Source organism: Alligator mississippiensis, chromosome 15 (assembly GCF_030867095.1).
Source record: "Alligator mississippiensis isolate rAllMis1 chromosome 15, rAllMis1, whole genome shotgun sequence".
NCBI lineage: Eukaryota > Metazoa > Chordata > Crocodylia > Alligatoridae > Alligator > Alligator mississippiensis.
Window position 1 is genome coordinate 14,108,608 of NC_081838.1, and position 20,175 is coordinate 14,128,782.

The 20,175-nt window shown below is 46.6% G+C and overlaps 2 long non-coding RNA genes across 3 annotated transcripts; one reads left to right on the plus strand and one right to left on the minus strand.

Moving 5' to 3' along the window:
* The first annotated feature begins 1,862 nt into the window (after window positions 1-1,862).
* LOC109282276 (uncharacterized) lies at window positions 1,863-4,541 on the plus strand. 2 transcript variants are annotated; one of them, XR_009457273.1, is made up of 3 exons: window positions 1,891-2,091; window positions 2,517-2,643; window positions 3,668-4,541. It is a non-coding gene; the product is annotated as an uncharacterized LOC109282276 (long non-coding RNA). The 2 variants fall into 2 exon arrangements; XR_009457272.1 differs by lacking the exon at window positions 2,517-2,643 and having other exon boundaries at window positions 1,863-2,091.
* Window positions 4,542-11,886: 7,345 nt separating this feature from the next.
* LOC132245669 (uncharacterized) lies at window positions 11,887-14,403 on the minus strand. The gene is made up of 2 exons (XR_009457370.1): window positions 14,356-14,403; window positions 11,887-12,759 (listed from the first exon to the last, which is right to left on the minus strand). It is a non-coding gene; the product is annotated as an uncharacterized LOC132245669 (long non-coding RNA).
* Between the last annotated feature and the right edge of the window lie 5,772 nt (window positions 14,404-20,175).

Below are 20,175 nucleotides of genomic sequence, written 5' to 3' on the forward strand. Positions count from 1 at the left end.
GGTGTCATCTAGCTTAGCTGGCCATTAAATCAGAAAGTTTTGGGTACTCTTCTGAGCATAATAAATAGAGGCTCCTTTCCCAATTTGAGTTTCAGACCCCCCCCCCCCCCCCCGCATGTAAGACAATGGAGAAACTGGTCATCAGGGAGCTGTAGAGACAGAGGGATGGGGGGAGAGAACAACATGGCTATATTTTGCTTCAAAATTTTCCTCCTTAACATTCACTCTGTTCCTGCAAGAGACTTGTGACCTTCGGATGGACCTATGATCTGTCCCGTGTGGCATTTCTTGTGTTCTAAATGAGGTGAAGTGTGTTGAGATGATGGAGCTAATCTGAAGCCTGACCAGACTTGAAGCATGGTAGGAGCAACTTATGCAAGGAGCTTGCCACCCTTTTGCAGAACAACACTCCAACAAAGTTTTCATTGAATTTGGGGAAGGAGAAGACTCTTTCCATCTCTCTGTTTCAAGTGCCCTGGAAGTTTACTCCTGAGCTAAGTGCTGCCACCAGCAGATCAGGCCTTTGAACTCTTGAAGAAAATTGATTAGAGAAAAGAGAGAGAAACCTTCTCATTGATTTTTAATGCAAATTAAAAAGCCCCAAATACCAAGGCTATAATAAGACATGACTTAATTAAGGCGTAAAAAATGGCATAAACAATGAGTGAGCTTGATTTGTATTTTCAAAGTTTCTGTATTGCTACATACAGGGGTGTCTTCGAGTAGGAAGGTTTGGACTTTGTAGTAATGTAATGATTTGCCTCTGTAATGAGTGTCAATGAAGTGCTAGAATATCCACCCTGTTAGTAATTATCCTTATTTTCTGTGAAACTAAGCAGTGGGACTTTGAGAGGAAGGTCAAGTTATTGCCAGTAAATGACTTCAGATATTTGATAGTCCTGGCTGCAACATGTGAGCCCTGTGAGATTGTATTGCAAGATAACTTTAGTGTTTTAGACAACTAAATAAGGTTTGGCATGGTAGACTTTCAAATGTGTCATGAACAAGAGTATAGTTATTTTAGTGCCATGGCCATATGTGCCTTTCATATCTCTTGGTTTTTTGAGTCAATAATCTTCTGAAATGAACAGTGACCAAATACATCACGTTGCCATCTCTTTGCTCTTCTCCTCCTTCGTGCAGGAAGAGGAGAATTCTGCTGAGGAAAAACCAGGTCTCAAAGTTTCCAAGCTGCAAATCCAGATGTCAAACTGACAGGTTCAGTAGACAGCACACAGTGGAAAGTTTTGTTACAGGAAACTGCAGATTGCTCAAATGAAAAAAGCTCTACGACCCTTGTGCAGTAGTAACATCTTAATGGGAAACTTCTGCTTGCCTTAAAACATCTCATGATTCCCTCTAGGGATGTGAACACTTGATCAATGCAGGTGGTTTGAGGATGGAGTTGAAGCGTGTTGAGTGGAATATGAGTGCTGTGGGATTCTCAGAAAGGGGACAGGGCAGGTGAAAACCCTTCTCTGAGGTACAACCCAGCATCTGAGTGACTGAACACTTTCTGGGGGGGTGTTGAGCTATGGGACACTCTTTCCCCTTCCTCCTTGAAGTGGTTTGGGTCTTTTGTAGCACTATTAGAAGCAAAACAAATTTATGGTAATGTTGTCTAGGATTCAATGTTTTGAAAACTCCTGGTTAGCTCTACCTTTGTGGTAAACTGTGAAAATATTAGCTTCTTTTCTGAACCAAGATAGTGCTAAGTTGAAGGTCCTAATAATTTCCTCCGAAAAAGGAAACTGAGTGTCAGCAAGTTTTACCCTCCCCTCCCAGTGTCACCTGTCTTCAATCATCTCAATAAGACCAAGAAAGTAGCTGGCTGGGCAATTTTTAAGATGGAAAAACATTGGCATGGGCATGTGAAATACCCGGGAGGCAGAGGACAAACTAATAATCACCAGCAACAAGGAAAACAATTATTTAATTTCAAGGTGTGACATCCACAACAGAAGATTTTGCAGCTGATAACCAAAACAAGGGTGTTTTCCTTGCACCGGGAAGTTTAGGAAGCTGTATAAAAGGGTTTGCAAACCAGTGTTCTTTACTCGCTTCTCCTGATTTACTCTCCCTGTAAGCCAGGTAAGTCCATTTGAACTCAATTTCTTTTTAACTATGGGGATACTGTGTTAAACAGTCTTTAACATTAGGACTGAATCTTGCCTTTATACTTTGCAATATTTTAGGATATTAAAGGGAACTAAAGAGCTGCAGAATGGGAACAAAGGGAACTAATGGGAATTAAAGGGAACTAAAGAGTGAATGTTTGGGGGTTTGAATCATTGAGACAAACTTCATACTCGGCTTTTAACTCAGTTGTGCACAGAAGAAACTCCACAGCGCATCCTTTCCACGTTTTCTTCCTGTTCTCGGAAGCAAGTGCCACTTGGCATTATTGAGGACAGGAGAAAAGCTTAAGAGAATTGCTGTCCTGATCCACTGGGTTTTTGTGTGTGTGATTAGAAATACTGGGTGCCATAACACCTTCTTTTTCATGTATTCATTAGCAAACTTGCTGAATCACAGCGAAGAATTTTTCCCACATGTCCCTACCCTCGTCTGCATGAAAAGTTTTTCACAATTGATGAGAAGTGGCACTCTTCCCCAAAACAAGGCCTGTGTTTCCCAGTTTCAGTAAGTGCTTTGAGGAGGAGGGGGCCATAGAGGGGCTAGACAGCAGAGCAGCCTAAGGGGACTGGAGCAAGGGACAGAGAAGAAAAATTGGGATCCAACATGTGACCAGGAGCAGAGGGATTTGGCCATAGCATCACTGATCCATCTCGTTTTAAAAGTTGGCCTTTCTATAGCTGTCACTGCAGTCATCGGTCAGGCTTAAATTACTACACCGCACCTTCTGCGGTGCTCAGGATCTGTCCCTTGTTTTTGTTGCTTTTGTTGCAGTTGGTGGGTGGCAGGAATTAGGGAGCCCACAGGTGAGGTTGGCATTTGAAGGGCACTGGGGACACTAATCACCAGAGTGAAAGAGGGACCAGCTGAGGTGACATTGTGCCACATCTTGTGCAAAGTGTCAGTGTGCCCAATCAGAAGTGACAATCAAATCCTGAGTTAGGTGTCCATGGCCAGCTTAGCTCAAATGAAGAGACTCAAGCTCCTCCTGTGCAAACCAAGCAGCATGTTCAGCCAATGCAAAGCCAGAAGAGAGGGAGCAACATCTGACATCTCACCCCTCTCCCCAACTGGGGTGATTCCCAGAAGCGCTGACTTTGTCTGGGATTTGGGGATCCATAACTGAACACTGTCTAAGGATGAATCCTTCCTGCAGTGCAACTAGTGTCAGAGGTGCAATCCACCTTTGCCCCCAGATCCCAGTGTCAATTGACAAAGAGGAAGACTTGGGTTCTGGGTCCTGAAGTGAATGCACATCCTCCACATCCCAGGAGTGTGCCAGCTCCATTGGTCCAGGGCCCAATGTGAGAAGGTTTTGAAGCTGTTGTATAGGGGAGAGGCTGAGGGCAAGTGGAGCAAAAAGGAAAGGAGAGCAGTGACACAAGGAGCAAGTGGGGATGTGGCCAGCATTTCCCTGTTCCTTCTCCGGGCCCCTACCAGATTTCCCTTTGAGTCACACCCACATTGTCACCCTTGATCCCATCAGAACAGCACATGTGTCATGTTTCCCCTGCTCCCTGCTGTGTTTCAGATTCGCCTCCAGCACAGCAAGATGTTTGACAGCCTGGACATGATCGAAGACCTGCATTACCCGGGCCAGTCTGACTGTCTTCCCTACCAGCGTAGAAGGCCACCATACACGTGTTGTTGCTATGACTGCTGGGGAAGGCTGGTTTGGAAAGGTTGCTGCTGGTCCGTACCCCCCTGGTGGTGCCGTCAGGGTGGCTCTGGAAAGGGCTGGCCATGCTAAATGCAGCTAGAATATCCACGAAAAGCAAGATACAGATTCACGACTGACCCGAAGGACATGGCTTGGAGCAGTGCTAAACACTCAGCACCTCTGTTGCGATTGGTTTCACATTGCTAGAAGACTCCCCGCACGTACAAGTGTTTCCTACACTTTGCTTTCTCACTCTAGGAACTTTGAATTGTCTGTGCTGTCAAGCATTGAGACCTCTTCATGCTGTGCTGTCATTTAAAAGCAAGCCTCTGCTTCCTTAGAGTCCATATGCAACCCATTGCAGACCACATGACACAGCCACAGTTATTAGAAGGGTTTGTTTTGTCAACGGGAAGGAGAAGCATGTCTATCCTTTGCTTCTAACTTGAAACTTGGCTGCAGAATCTGCATCAAGGGGAAGCTACTTATTCCCCTCTTTACCTGGTGCTTTTCCTCATGTGACATTATTCCAGGAGAAAAGCAGTAAATAAATAGATTGAAGCAGCTAGGTAGTCAAAGTCAGAAGCTGCAAAGAAAGCAGCACACCTTGTACAAAATGGGCCATGTGTAGTATTCTGGTGGTGGCCCTTTGGCCAATCTTGGCAATATTGGTTCTCTCCTCTGGATCCATTCTGTGTCTGTATACTTCATTTTTTCTATGCATTAAAATTCCTCTGCAGCATAATATTGGCATCCTGGTTTTTTTCCCCTCCATTCCTAAAGATCAGACCTGGAACATGTCTGTGTGCCCTGTTCTTTCCCCCTACCCCAGATCGTGTATTTGCTATTCTCTCTTATATAGAATACCTGGTCCTTTTCAGATGGGGCTCCATGACTGATAATTTTGTGCTTTCTACATTGCAGAAATATAATGCCAGCACTCCAATCTCTCTAACTATTACCACCCTGGTTTGGTCAATATTAAGACCAATCCATGCTACGCAACGCTGATCTGAAATCCTGCAATCTCTGGCAAGAAGGAGCTCAGGGCCTGTCTGCAAGGCTGTGTCTTTATGTCACTGGAGGCAGTAGTGCCCTATTCCATTTCCCCAGAACTCAGAATTAGGTTTTCTCTTGTCTATCTACACAAGATACTAAAAGTCCCCACCTCGCCCCCTTCCCCCACCAGCAGCACCCGGTGAGTTGGGGCTTTTTTTTTTTTTTTTTTTATTGCTGGGAGCTGGGGCTGGGGAGGCAGCCATTGCTGGGCTGGGAGAGTGGGTGGGGGATGGGCCTGTGTGATTCAGAGATTCAGCAGCAGTCAAATCTCCAAATGAGGTTGGCCAAATGGATTCAGGACAGTGATTTGAATCACTATCCCACCAATCAGTCAAATCTGAAGCGAATACTGGCAACTTCACACAGGCCTAGTTGCCCAGACTATGAAGCCAAGGACCCAAGTCCACAGCTCCCTGCCCCCAACAGAAGGCAGTGGCTGCTGTAGCAGAAAAGGCACAAGCCGGCTCCCCGCTGTTACCAGCCTGCAGAGCTGGTAAAAAGGGGAAATCTGCAGGGTTCTCTGCTAAAAGGGAAAATCCACTTTTTCTCTGAGAAAGCAGGGAAATCCATAGTTTTCTCTGTTTTTTCCATGGGATCTCTGCTTAACCAGACTGTCCTGCCAGGGCCTGGCTACACCCCGCTCAGCATTGACAAAGGGAAGGGAGGGCTGCTCTAGTGTCCCTCTGTCTTCTAGCCTGAGCCACGGTAGCTATGTGCCTGCATTTTCTCAATCCAGAGGCAATGTCCGTGCTGTTACAAACTGATTCAATCTTGCCAGGTTAGACTAACGTGCAAAGATTGAATCAATTCAGGCTCAGGTTTTTTGAATGCCTGTCCCTAGCCCAGGGAATGAAGCTTTATGGAGCAGTGGTAGTGGTTTGCAGGTTTCAGGGTTAAAAAAGATTGCTGTTGAAGGACAAATTGTTCAAACACAAAAAATCAAGTTATCCTCAGGACATCTTAGAAAAAGCACTAGGGGAATCTAAAGGAAAGAGATCAAATTTACCCTTCCCTAACAAAGTGCTTATGCGATGAATTTTCTTTTTCTTGTGGAAAATTGGGATGTGCCCTGGAAAAGATGTACAGAGGGGAAGAACTTGAAGTATGGCACTGAAGATTTCACCAATATATATTTTATGGGGAATACAGCCAGCAGTCTGAATCCTAGAACAAGCATATAGTCCCAAAAGCACTGGAAGGAGGAACCCTTTAAAAAGGTTTTAATTGTTTTTCTATTCCACATGGTTATCAGGGCTGTGTGAAACACCATCATTTTGTTTTGACATCCATTTTGCCATTTCAAAGAGACAGTGTTTCATTTTGAAGAACACTCCCATTTCATTTCATCAAAACCATTTTGCTTTCTCAATGAGCTTTGAAGTTTTGCCCATAGGCTATTTTGGGGAACCATGAAAATACAACTTCGCCATTCCTTGCCAGATTTGGATGAAAACTGCATGGATAGTTGCTCATTCTCAGGGCATGAAATCTGCCAAGTTTCAAGGACTCAGGTACAGAGGTTTCTGGGAAACTGCACCTCAAACTGGTCAAACCACAAGTCCTGACTCTTACTGGCAGCACCAGCCAGTAAGCTCATCCTGAGCGCAGATTTGGTGGCTCTGACCATTGGGAGGGCTGTGCTGGGCTCCTCCCTGGGGTGTAGGACCCTTGAACTGTACACTCTATGAGTAGAGGCTGCTGCTGCCAGCTGAGACCGGTGAAGATTGCTGCTGCTCCCTGAACCTCCTCTCATCTAGTGCAGATCCAGTGTCGTACAACACGGAGAGCAGTTCAGCACACCGCGGCAGCCCTCCCAGGAGTGCGAGTCCCCAGATCTGCACCCTGGATGAGAGGAGGCTCAGGATGCCTCTCTGACTAGGGACCAATGCCCCCAGCTTGTGTTCCTGCTTGGCTAGAGCTCCCCACTTGGCCCGCAACTGCCTGCAGCCCCCCCCTCCACGCCTGCTTGGCCTGCGGCTGACTCCAGCACCCCCCACATGCTCCCCATCCAGTTCCAGCCCCATCAAATGCTCAAAAGAGATTTGAAATGAAACACTCAGTGACATTTCACACAGTCCTAATGGTTATTCCTGTTTCTCTGTGGGTAGAAACTAGAAGCCAAGGAACCCATGCTCCAGCTTCTCTGGCTGGAGAGTCTGGGACCCAGGTCACCCATTGCCTGGGTGAATGCCTGATGCTGTTCAAGAGGTGGGCAAAAGCAACCCCATCACACGGGGCATATTCGCAGAAGTAAGAGGCATTATAAAGCACATGTGAATGGAGGTGTCCAGCTGAAATGCAAGTCAGGTGTTCCCACCCTCGAGATGGGTGGCAGTGCAGAAACGCCCTGTGCTTCAGCATTCCTATTGGTGGGCTGCTCGTAGGCTGCCTTGATGGTTCCCAGACGTCGCCTTCCATCTCCCCATTCTCTGAATCCCTCTCCACTGGTAGTTGTGTCTCCTCATTATCTACATAAAGATCTTAAAGGCAGTCACACTGAACCATCCTCCTGGGATAGGGAGCCTAAGGCTTTGGTCATCGCATCACTACACAACATGAAAGGGCAATGCCTACATGTGCATTAATATGCTTTAATTAGTTGCATTACGCTTAGTACCTGTATTAACAGGTACTAACTTAATGTGTGGTAATCAGCAATACTGCACAGTAATGCTGGTGCACATCTTTTAAGTGGCCCCAATATGCAGGAGTTTAATCCTACTGTGCATTAGTGCATTAGGATGACTTTCACCATTATGCACTAATGTGCAGTACAATTAGTCTTCTACGCTTTTAGCATCTCATGTAGTCGCACCAGAAAACCGTCCACATCTGAGTTCTGGAGAAATGGAGAAGGGCACCACTGCCACCAAAGACATGAAGACACAGGCCTGCGACAGGCCCCGGGATCCTCCTTTTTGACTGACATTGCAGGATTGGAGGTCAGCTCTGCTTAGCATGGATTTGCCTTAATATTGACATGCATTTAACCAAACCAGGGTGGCAATAGCTGGAGAGATTTGAGTGCTGGTATTAACTTTCTGGAATGTAGAAAGCACATTATTATCAGTCATGGAGTAAAGCAGAAAAGGACCAGGTGCTCCATATGAGAAAGAATAGCTAGCACCCATGTCGGGCAGGAGGAAAGAAAAGGGCACACAGACATGATCCAGGGCTGATTTTCATTTCTGTGTAGGGACTTCATTGGGAATTTAGTCACGCTGGGTTCTGGGCTCTGCACAGGAGGGAATTTCATCAGCAGGTTTGCAAATAAGGAACGGAGGGGAAAAGAACCCAGGAGGTAAATATTATTCTGCAGAGTAATTTTCATGCAGAGAAGAACTCGAGTATACAGGCAGGGGGCAATGTGCAGCCCCGACCCTCTGCTCCCCAGCAGGGAACGAGCTGGTGCTGAGCACTGGGAAGAGTGGCCCCTCACCCGCCCCGTGGGTGGCACTCCCTGTTGCAGCCATTTGCAGCCTGCGCAGGGCTGTCCTGAGCAGGCAGAGGCAGGGAGGGCCAGCCACAGGGTAGGGGAGGGGCCTCTTTTCCCCTGGCCCACTTTTCCCCAGGCTCTTTCCCTGACCGCCGTCCTTCCCGCCCTCCCCCCTTCCCTTACCTGAGTATCCCAAGCCAGTGCAGCCAAGGAGCCACATGGTCCCAGGCCAGAAGCCCCTGATGGGCTTCCAGCTGGAGGGGGCAGGGCCGGGCAGGCGCTGCTATTGTGGGAGCCCGCCGGGCTTCCCCTGGGTCCTACTGGCCCTGGTTCCAGTCATTTTTTACAGGAACCAAAGACACGTGAATATTTATTTTCTAAAATTTTTCAGGGCCCTGTGGGCTGGATAGAATGTCCTCATGGGCCGGATGCAGCCTGTGGGCCATATTTTGCCCACCCCTGGGTTATGGTGTGGCATGTCTTGTGGAAACTGGGTGTGCACAGTCAGGAGTGACAATCGAAATCCTGAGTTAAGTGTCTAAGGCTCCCAGATCCCAGTGGTAGGAAGCAGAAAGAAGAAGACTTGAGTTCTGGGGCCTGAAGTGAATGCACATTCCCCAAATCCCAGGACTGTGCCTGCACTATCGGGCCAGGGGCTGCCTAGGCCTCGACTAAAGACTGCCTCCCCCATTATGCTACAGCTGCCTCACATGGCCCTGGAGCCTGCTTTCCCCCCTCCCCACTGCAATGCCCCCACTGGCGACACTGCCGCTGCCACCTGCAGGTGGTCACTGTGCCTCCCCCACGCTCGGGAGGACTGCATCACCTATTCTGTGTGCCTTGTTCTTTCCTCCTACTCCAGGTGGGGTGTTTACTATTCTTTCTCATATTGAACACCTGGTCCTTTTCATGCCATGGCTCCATGACTGACAATACTGTGCTTTCCACATTGCAGAAACAGAATGCCAGCCCTCAAATTTCTCCAGTCCTTTTCTCCTCTACCCTTAAAAACAGAGAGGAGTCTCAGGTCTCCTTCCCAGGCATTTCAACCTCCAACCTGGTTTGCTCAAAACATGTCCAATTTATGGAAAAACCATCTGAAACAGAACACATAGAATCAAGGAATCATAGACAAGGGTGGTTGGAAGGGACCTCAGGGGGCTGGCAAGTGTCAGGACTTCTGGTTTGAAGAGTTTGAGGTGCAGTTTCCCAGAAACCTCTGCAGCTATCTCACTGAAACTTGGCAGACGTCATGCCTTAAGAATGGGCTAGCATCCCTGCAATTTGTTATGGAAGGGTAAATTTCATCTCTTTCCTTTAGATTCCCCTAGTGCTTTTTCTAAGATGTCCTGAGGATAACTTGATTTTTTGAGTGCTTGAACAATTCGCCCTTAAACAGCAATCTTTTTTAACACTGAAGCCTGCAAGCCACTACCACTGCTCCATAAAGCTTCATTCCCTGGGCTAAGGACAGACATTCCAAAAACCTGAGCCTGAATTGATAAGATTTTTGCACGTTAGTCTATCCTGGCTAGGTTGAATCAGTTTGTAACAGCACGGACATTGCCTCTGGATTGAGAAAATGCAGGCACATAGCTGCAGTGGTTCAGGCTAGAAAACACAGGGACACTAGAGCAGCCCTCCCTACTCTTTGACAGTGCTGAGCGGGGTGTAGCCAGGCCCTGGCAGGACAGTCTGGTTAAGCAGAGACCCCATGGAAAAAACAGAGAACACTATGGATTTCCCTGCTTTCTCAGAACAAAAATGGATGCTTCCTTTTAGCAGAGAAACCTGCATATTTCCCTCTTTTGCAAAAAGCTCTGCAGGCTGGCAAGAGCAGGAAAGCTGGCTTGTGCTACTTCTGCTGCAGCAGCCACTGCCTTCTGTTGGGGGCAGGGAGCTGTGGACCTGGGTCCTTGGCCTCATAGTCTGGGCAACTAGGCCTGTGTGAAGTTGCCAGTATTCACTTCAGATTTGACTGATTGGGGGGATAGTGATTCGAATCACTGTCCTGAATCAATTTGGCCAACCTCATTTGGAGATTTGGCTGCTGCTGAATCTCTGAATCACACAGGCCCATCCCCCACCCCCTGTCCCAGCCCAGCAATGCCTGCCCGACCCACCCCAGCTCCCAGCACTTTCAAAAAAAAAAAAAAAGCCCCAACTCACCAGGTCCTGCTGGCAGAGTGTGGGGAGAGGGCGGAAGTGATCCTCACTACCCTTCACTGTCCCACACTGCATGAGGGGCTGTGCACAAGCCCTCTGACCCCCACCTCCCCCAACCCTTCCCATGGCTGCCCTGCTTGCTACAGCTCCACCCTTTAACAAAGCCCCACCAAACACCCCAGTTCCTGTCCGGTGGGGGGCAATCCCTGCTGCCCCATGCCATTGCTGCCCCACGCCACGTGGGGGGCTGTTCCATGAGCTCCCGAAGATCCAAGGTTATTGCAGGAGCCGGTGAGTCCAGGGCTGGAACTGGGGTGGGTGAAGCAGGCATGGGGGTGGGCTGGGGGAGGAGGAGGTGGTCACGGAGCTTGTGGGAGAACCCCCCCAATGCAGCGTGGCAGAGTAGTGGGCAGCAGGGATTGCTCCCCCGCCCAGCAGCACCTGGTGAGTTGGGACTTTTTTTTAAAGCACTGGGAGCTGGGACGGGGGGGGGGGGGGACAGAGGGGGGGCCTGGGGAAGAGGGTGGGGGATGGGGGGATGGAGGAGCACGCAGGGGATGGGGCCTGGCAGGGGTCCCTCCCTGCTCCTCCAGCCACCCTTCCCCCACCCACTACGTACTGGCATGGAGTCTGGCTCCACCTCCCTGCTGCAGTGGGCGGCGCCTGCCTGGATCACTGACATTCTCGAAAACTTTTCCAAAGAGTTGGAGAGCCTTGAATCAATTTGAACCATTTTAGTGGTCCCCTGCATTGATTCAGAGTTAGATTTGGAGATTCAGCCACTGAATATCAGGCCGGATCTCCTCCGTATCAAATTATCACCTGAAGTTTTCCACAGCGCTACTGGTTGCTGGTGGCTCCCATCAGTGGGGCTGGGGGGCAGGGGCTTTGGGGGGCAGGTAAAGGACACAAGCAGGGCAGGGGAGCTGTTGTGGAGTGAATGAGAGGCAGCACTAGGGTGGGGATTATAGTAGGGGGGCACCAGCAGGGTGGGAGGGGGGAGTTTTGGGGACTTTTTGTATCTCGTGTAGATACACAAGAGAAAACCTAATTCTGAGTTCTGGGGAAATGGAATAGGGCACTACTGCCTCCAGTGACATAAAGACACAGCCTTGCAGACAGGCCCTGAGCTCCTTCTTGCCAGAGATTGCAGGATTTCAGATCAGCGCTGCGTAGCATGGATTTGTCTTAATATTGACCAAACCAGGGTGGTAATAGTTAGAGAGATTGGAGTGCTGGCATTATGTTTCTGCAATGCAGAAAGCGCAAAAGTATCAGTCATGGAGCCCCAGCTGAAAAGGACCAGGTATTCTATATAAGAGAGAATAGCAAATACGCGATCTGGGGTAGGGGGAAAGAACAGGGCACACAGACATGTTCCAGGTCTGATCTTTAGGAATGGAGGGGAAAAAAAACCAGGAGGCAAATATTATGCTGCAGAGGAATTTTAATGCATAGAAAAAATGAAGTATACAGACACAGAATGGATCCAGAGGAGAGAACCAATATTGCCAAGACTTGCCAAAGGGCCACCACCAGAATACTACACATGGCCCATTTTGTACAAGGTGTGCTGCTTTCTTTTCAGCTGCTGACTTTGACTACCTAGCTGCTTCAATCTATTTATTTACTGCCTTTCTCCCAGAATAGTGTCACATGAGGAAAAGCACCAGGTAAAGAGGGGAATAAGTAGATTCCCCTTGATGCAGATTCTGCAGCCAAGTTTCAAGTTAGAAGCAAAGGATAGACATGCTTCTCCTTCCCGTTGACACAAAAACCCTTCTAATAACTGTGGCTGTGTCATGTGGTCTGCAATGGATTGCATATGGACTGTAAGGAAGCAGAGGCTTGCTTTTAAATGACAGCACAGCATGAAGAGGTCTCAATGCTTGACAGCACAGACAATTCAAAGTTCCTAGAGTGAGAAAGCAAAGTGTAGGAAACACTTGTACGTGCGGGGAGTCTTCTAGCAATGTGAAACCAATCGCAACAGAGGTGCTGAGTGTTTAGCACTGCTCCAAGCCATCTCTTTCGGGTCAGTCGTGAATCTGTATCTTGCTTTTTGTGGATATTCTAGCTGCATTTAGCATGGCCAGCCCTTTCCAGAGCCACCCTGACGGCACCACCAGGGGGGTACGGACCAGCAGCAACCTTTCCAAACCAGCCTTCCCCAGCAGTCATAGCAACAACACGTGTATGGTGGCCTTCTACGCTGGTAGGGAAGACAGTCAGACTGGCCTGGGTAATGCAGGTCTTCGATCATGTCCAGGCTGTCAAACATCTTGCTGTGCTGGAGGCGAATCTGAAACACAGCAGGGAGCAGGGGAAACATGACACATGTGCTGTTCTGATGGGATCAAGGGTGACAATGTGGGTGTGACTCAAAGGGAAATCTGGTAGGGCCCCAGAGACTGGGAGAGGGAGCAGGGAAATGCTGGCCACATCCCCACTTTCTGCCTGTGTCACTGCTGTGCTTTCCTTTTTACTCCACTTGCCCTCAGCCTCTCCCCTATACAACAGCTTCGAAACCTTCTCACATTGGGCCCCTGGACCAATGGTGCCGGCACAGTCCTGGGACGTGGGGAATGTGCATTCACTTCAGGACCCAGAACCCAAGTCTTCCTCTTTGTCAATTGACACTGGGATCTGGGGGCAAAGGTGGATTGCACCTCTGACACTAGTTGCACTGCAGGAAGGATTCATCCTTAGAAAGTGTCCAATTATGGATCCCCAAATCCCAGACAAAGTCAGCGCTTCTGGGAATCACCCCAGCTGGGGAGAGGGGTGAGATGTCAGATGTTGGTCCCACTCTTCTTGGCTTTGCATTGGCTGAACATGCTGCCTGGTTTGCACAGGAGGAGCTTGAGTCTCTTCATTTGAGCTAAGCTGGCCATGGACACCTAACTCAGGATTTGATTGTCACTTCTGATTGGGCACACTGACACTTTGCACAAGATGTGGCACAGCGTCACCTCAGCTGGTCCCTCTTTCACTCTGGTGATTAGTGTCCCCCATGCCCTTCAAAGGCCAACCTCACCTGTGGGCTCCTTAATTCCTGCCACGCACCAACTGCAACAAAAGCAACAAAAACAAGGGACAGATCCTGAGCACCGCAGAAGGTGCGGTGTAGTAAGTTAATCCTGACCGATGACTGCAGTGACAGCCGTTGTAAGACCATTTTAGAAACACAGGTGGATCAGTGATGCGATGGCCAAATCCCTCTGCTTCTGGTCACATGTTGGATGCCAATTCTTCTTCTCTGTCCCTTGCTCCAGTCCCCTTATCTGCTCTGCTGTCTAGCCCCTCTATGGCCTCCTTCTCCTCAAAGCACTTACTGAAACTGGGAAACCCAGGCTTTGTTTTGGGGAAGAGTGCCACTTCTCATCAATTGTGAAAAACTTTTCATGCAGACCAGGGTAGGGACATGTAAGGAAAATTCTTAGCGATTCACCCGCTGTGATTCAGCAAGTTTGCTAATGAATACATGAAAAAGGAGGTCTTATGGCACCCGATACTTCTAATCACACACACAAAAACCCAGTGGATCAGGACAGCAATTCTCTTAATCTTTTCTCCTGTCCTCAATAATGCCAAGTGGCACTTGCTTCCGAGACCAGGAAGAAAGCGTGGAAAGGATGCGCTGTGGAATTTCTTCTGTGCACAACTGAGTTAAAAATCAAGTATGAAGTTTGTCTCAATGATTCAAACACCCAAATATTCATTCTTTAGTTCCCTTTAATTCCCAGTAGTTCCCTTTGTTCCCATTCTGCAGTTCTTTAGTTCCCTTTAATATCCTAAAATATTGCAAAGTATATAGGCAAAATTCATTCCTAACGTTAACGATTGTTTAACACAGTATCCCCATAGTTAAAAAGAAAGTGAGTTCAAATGGACTTACCTGGCTTACCAGGGAGAGTAAATCAGGAGAAGCGAGTAAAGAGCACACTGGTTTGCAAACCCTTTTATACAGCTTCCTAAACTTCCTGGTGCATGGAAAACACCCTTGTTTTGGTTATCAGCTGCAAAATCTTCTGTTGTGGATGTCACACCTTGAAATTAAATAATTGTTTACCTTGTTGCTGGTGATTATTAGTTTGTCCTCTGCCTCCCGGTATTCCACATGCCCATGCCAATGCATTTCCATCCTAAAAAATTGCCACACCATCTACTTTTCAGGTCTTATTGAGATGATTTAAGAGAGGCGACACTGGGAGGGGATGATAAAACTTGGTGACACTCAGAGTTTCCTTTTTCGGAGGAAATTATTAGGACCTTGAACTTATCATTGAGCTTGGTTCAGAACAGAAATACTATTTTCACAGTTTACCACAAAGGTAGAGCTAACCGGGTGTTTTCAAAACATTTAATCCTAGAGACCATTTCCATAAATTTGTTTTGCTTCTAATAGTGCTACAAAAGACCCAAACCACTTCAAGGAGGAAGAGGAAGGAGTGTCCCATAGCTCACCCCCCCCCCCCCCCCCCCCCCCCAGAAAGTGTTCAGTCAGGTACAACCCAACCAGATGCTGGGTTGTACCTCAGAGAAGGGTTTTACCTGCCCCGTCCCCTTTCTGAGAATCCCACAGCACTCATATTCCACTCAACACACTTCAACTCCATCCTCAAAACATCTGCATTGATCAAGTGTTCACATCCCTAGAGGGAATCATGAGATGTTTTAAGGCAAGCAGAAGTTTCCCATTAAGATTTTACTACTGCACAAGGGTCGTAGAGCTTTTTTCATTTGAGCAACCTGCAGTTTCCTGTAACAAAACTTTCCACTTTGTGCTATCTACTGAACTTGTCAGTTTGACATCTCCATTAGCAGCTCGGAAACTTTGAGACCTGGTTTTTCCTCAGCAGAATTCTCCTCTTCCTGCACAAAGGAGGAGAAGAGCAAAGAGATGGCAACATGATGTATTTGGTTTCTGTTGATTTCAGAAGATGATTGACCCAAAAACCAAGAGATATGAAAGCCAGACATGGCCATGGCTCTAAAATAACTATACTCTTGTTCTGACACATTTGGAAGTCCACCATGCCAAACCTTATTTAATTGTCCAAAGCACTAAAGTTATTTTGCAATACAATCACACAGGGCTCACTCAGTCGGTTGCAGGCTGCACACGTTGGAGCCAGGACCATCAGGTGTCTGAAGTAATATACTGGCAATAAGTTGACCTTCCTCTCAAAGTCCCACTGCTTAGTTTCACAGAAAATAAGGATAATAACAGACAGGGTGGATATTCTAGCACTTCACTGACACTCATTGCAGAGGCAAATCATTACATTACTACAAAGTCGAAACCTTCCTACTGGAAGACATCCCTGTATGTACCAATGAAGACATTTTGAAAATATAAATCAAGATCACTCATTTTTTATGGCATTTTTTACGCCTTAATTAAGTCATGTCTCATCTGCGGGTGGCAGCACTTAGCTCAGGAGTAAACTTCCAGGGCATTTGAAAGAGAGAGATTGAAAGAGTCTTCTCCTTCTCCAAATTAAATGAAAACTTTGTTGGAGTGTTGTTCTGCAAAAGGGTGTGAAGCTCCTTGCATAAGTTGCTCCTTCCACACACCAAGTCTGGTCAGGATTCAGATTAGCTCCATCATCTCAACACACTTCACCTCATTAAGAACATAAGAAATGCCACACGGGACAGATCAGAGGTCCATCCGAAGGTCACAAGCCTCTTACAGCGGCGGGGGGCTCCATTGTCTTACATGCGGGGGGGTCTGAAACTCAAAGTGGGAAAGGAGCCTTTATTTATTATGCTCAGAAGAGCACCCAAAACTTTCTGATTTAATGGCCAGCTAAGCTAGATGACACCCTGTGCCTGGTGGAAGGATTTCAGATGCCTCAAGGGGTAGCGAACCCCACTTAAAAGAAAAAGAAAAACCAATAGGGACTTTAGTCACTTAGCTTTGCGCTTTTTCTCCCTCTCTGGGCTGAATTCCCCCTCATGTTAATTCATTAAATTCAGTTCTTTACTGAGCTTCGGTGGTTTCACCGGTGTGGCAGAATCAGGATTCATGGCAGAATCCTAATGCTGAGGTGCCTGCTGGTGATGGCTGGGGACGGTTTCAGGAGAAAAGAAATAATCGGGACTTATGACAGCTTTGAGTTACAGCCTTGAAGCCGTAAGTAGTGGAAGAATGGGGTGAAGTGTGTTGAGATGACTGAGCTAATCTGAACACTGCCCAGACCTGGTGCATGGTAGGAGCCATGTTTGGCAAAGAGCTTCCCACCCTCTGACAAAACAACACCCCAACAAAGTTTTCTTTTTATTTCAGAAAGGAGAAAAGTCTTTCACCTTTTTCTCTTGTCCTAGAACTTGATTGCCGTGTTAAGTGATACCACCAGCAGATCTGCCGAATGAAATATAATAGACTTTTTTTCACCAAGAGAGAGAGAAACCTGCTGCTGGTTTTTAAATGCAAATTAAAAACCTCAAAAATGTAATGCTATAACAACAACTCATGACCTAGTTAAGGTTTAGAAAGGAGTGAGCCTCATCTGCATTTTCAGAGACTTTGTTGTTACATGCCGGGGTGTCTTCCAGTAGGCAAATGGGAACTTTGTTGTAATGTAACAATTTGCCCCTGTAACAGCTTTAATGACAGTTAATGAAGTGCTTTGATTTCCTAAATCCTGGGAACATTAGAATATGCACTGTGGTTGCTCTCATCTTTTTTTTCTGTAAGACTAAGTGGTGGCACATTGAAGGGAAGGGCATATTATTGCCAGTAAATTACTTAATATAAGCTGATAGTCCTGGCTGCTACGTGTGCAACCAGCCACTGACTGGGTAAGGCCCGTAAGATTGTATTGCAAAATATCAATAATGCTTTGTCTCCTTAAATTAGGTTTGGCATTTTGGACTTTGACATGTATCATGAACAAGAGAATAATTTTTTGAGAGCCATGCCTATGTTTGTCTTTCATATCTCATGTTTTTTTGGGTCGAGCTTCTTCTGAGTCACCTTCTGAAGTAACCAGTGACCAAGTACATCATGTTGCCATCTTCTTTCAGTTTTCTTTCTTTGTGCAGAAAGAGGAGAATACTGCTGAGGAAAGAGCAAGTCCAGAAGTTTCTTAGAGCTAGTGGACATGTCAAGTACAAAATGGAAAGCTTTCTTATAAGATGTCCCATGTTGCTCAAATGAAAAATGTCCACCTCTCCTCTGCAGTTGACAGTTCCTAAAAGTTAAATCCTCAACGGGAAAGTCCTATTCACCTTAAAGCATGCCATTAGTTCCTCCAGGAACATGAACACTTAATTTATGCTGGCTTTGGGGGATAGAGTTGAAGTGTCTTGAGTAAAATTTGACTGCATTGCGCTTGTCAGAAGAGGGGACAGGGAAAGTGAAAACCCTTCTCTAAGGTACAACCCAGCATCTGATTGACCCTGAACACTTTTTGTGTGTGTGTAGGGAGCTCTTGGACACTCCTTCCCCTTCCTCCTTTCTTTTAGTGCTTTGGGTCCTTGGCACTATTAGACACAAAACAAAATTATTTTTTGGAAATGTTCTCTAAGGTTTAAATGTCCAAATAGTTAGAAAACAGCTAGTTAGCTCACCTTTGTGGTAACTGGTGAAACTATGTGCTTCTGTTCTGAATCAAACTCAATGCTAAGATCAAAATGTGAAAAAAATTCCCCAAAAAAGGAAACTGAATGTCAGCAAGTTTGACCCTCCCCTCCCACTGGGAGCTTGGTTAAGTCATCTCCATAAGATCAGGAATGTAGCTGGTCCAGAAATGCTTTGGACTGAAAAAACTTGGAATGTGCATGTGGATTGCTGGGAAGCTGACAACAGATACGAATCAGAAGGAAACAAGGAAAACAATTATTTCCACTAAAGGTGTGGCATCCACAACAGAACGTTTTGCATCTGATAAACACAAAAGGGTGTTTCTGGTGCACCAGGTAGTTTCAGAAACTGTATAGAAGGCCTTTCTAACCAGTGCCTCCTACTCGCTTCTCTTCCTTTACTCTCTGTGGAAAAACAGGTAAGTCTGATCCAACTCAATCTCTTTTTAACCATGGAGATTCTGTGTTAAACAATGATTTAACCTTAGGACTGAATCTTATGTAACCCGGGTGGTACTCCAAGAGGTACCCCCTCTCCAATTGAAGGGATCAAACTAGGTGCACAAGCGCTGTGGGAGGTGTAGGGACTCTCCTCCCCCAATAGAGCAGAGCCAGACCACCAATGGGGACTTAACCATATACGTTTTAATGAGGGAACAATACTGGAAAGATAACCAGTATAAACCAGCGGAGTACAGGAGACACTACAATGCCCCAAAGGGGCAGGATTCAAAAAAGGTTAGACTCTTACAATCATAGACATATTCATCCAGTTGACAAAAGACAGGGTTAACCAAACTGTAAAACACAAACAGCAGAAGAAACAATACTGGTTGGTATTACTGGAAATACAAAAGGCACAAAAACCAAAATGTCAAATTACAAGGAATATAGGGCCTAGGTACCTGGAGGGGGAGAAAGGGGGAAAACACAATGGCCCCTTTCCACTGCAAGAAGAATTTCTACCTGTCAGCTCACTCAACCCAAGGGACCAATACTGGGACTTAAACTCTGATCTCCCACATGGTAGGCAGAAACTCAGCTACATAGCCAACAGTGCTGGTACCGCTTCAACGTACTAGGGGTCTTGATTTTCCTGGAGCTCTGGCCTTATGTCATCCTGCTTGGCCTTTGATTGGAGGAGCTGGAAGCAGAGCTGGGAACTGTCACAGCCGCCTGTGGAGGCTTTGGGATTGAGAGTATGGTCGGGGGTAGAAAGGTAAGAAAGGTTTATTGACTTAACAGAAACACAACTATGTGTAGTAACAAGCCAAACGATGACAGACAAAAGCAATTTGTGTTGGCAACTTATCGGCAGTCCCCTCTGATGCCTGATACACAGCAAGTTTCTCTTTCCACAAAGTTCAGTGAAGTCAGGCGTCCTCGAACAGCGCTGTCTGAAGGGTACTGGGAAAGACCCTGAAACGCAGTCCTTGGGCTCCTTGAGGTCCACAGGCCCACTGATCCAGGCAACAGCTAACTAATCCTTTTCACACAGCTGTATTTTCCTTCTGAATGGTTTTCAGATATTCCAGCCAATTTAAAGCTTCTGAATGGTTCTGATTGTCACAACCCAATTAAGTAGTGCCCATGTCACAAACAAGTAAAACCATTCAAAACAGTTTTTTTCTGCACTAGGTTAACTAAGGGTTAACAATAATGATAGTAACCGCTTTTTTGCTGCACATGTCAAAAAGAAATTTATAACTGCGACACTAACATGAAATAGAACTTAGCCTTCTGTGCTGTACATAAATCATTATAACTGGTCAGAGAAAACTCCCTGTGAGATAACACCCTAGCAAAGATTGCTAGATAATTGGCGATTCTAATTAAATTTATGACGTGGCGAAAAGCAATTGGCTATTACACAAATAAAACCCGTCTTCACTTCTGTGAAGAACGGGAGACCTCCGCACACACACCTGAATAAACCTTTGAACGTATGCATGAGAATAACTGACAAATTGATCGCTTGTCTGTCTCCCTCGTCTCGACCTTATCAGATGTAAATCAACGACCTGCCGGCCCGACTTTTTTCTCCGTTTATCTGCCCGACCAAAACACTCTTATGCAGACCGACCTATGACCTATGAACCTTAAGCTGTAACTAACCAAGTATCTC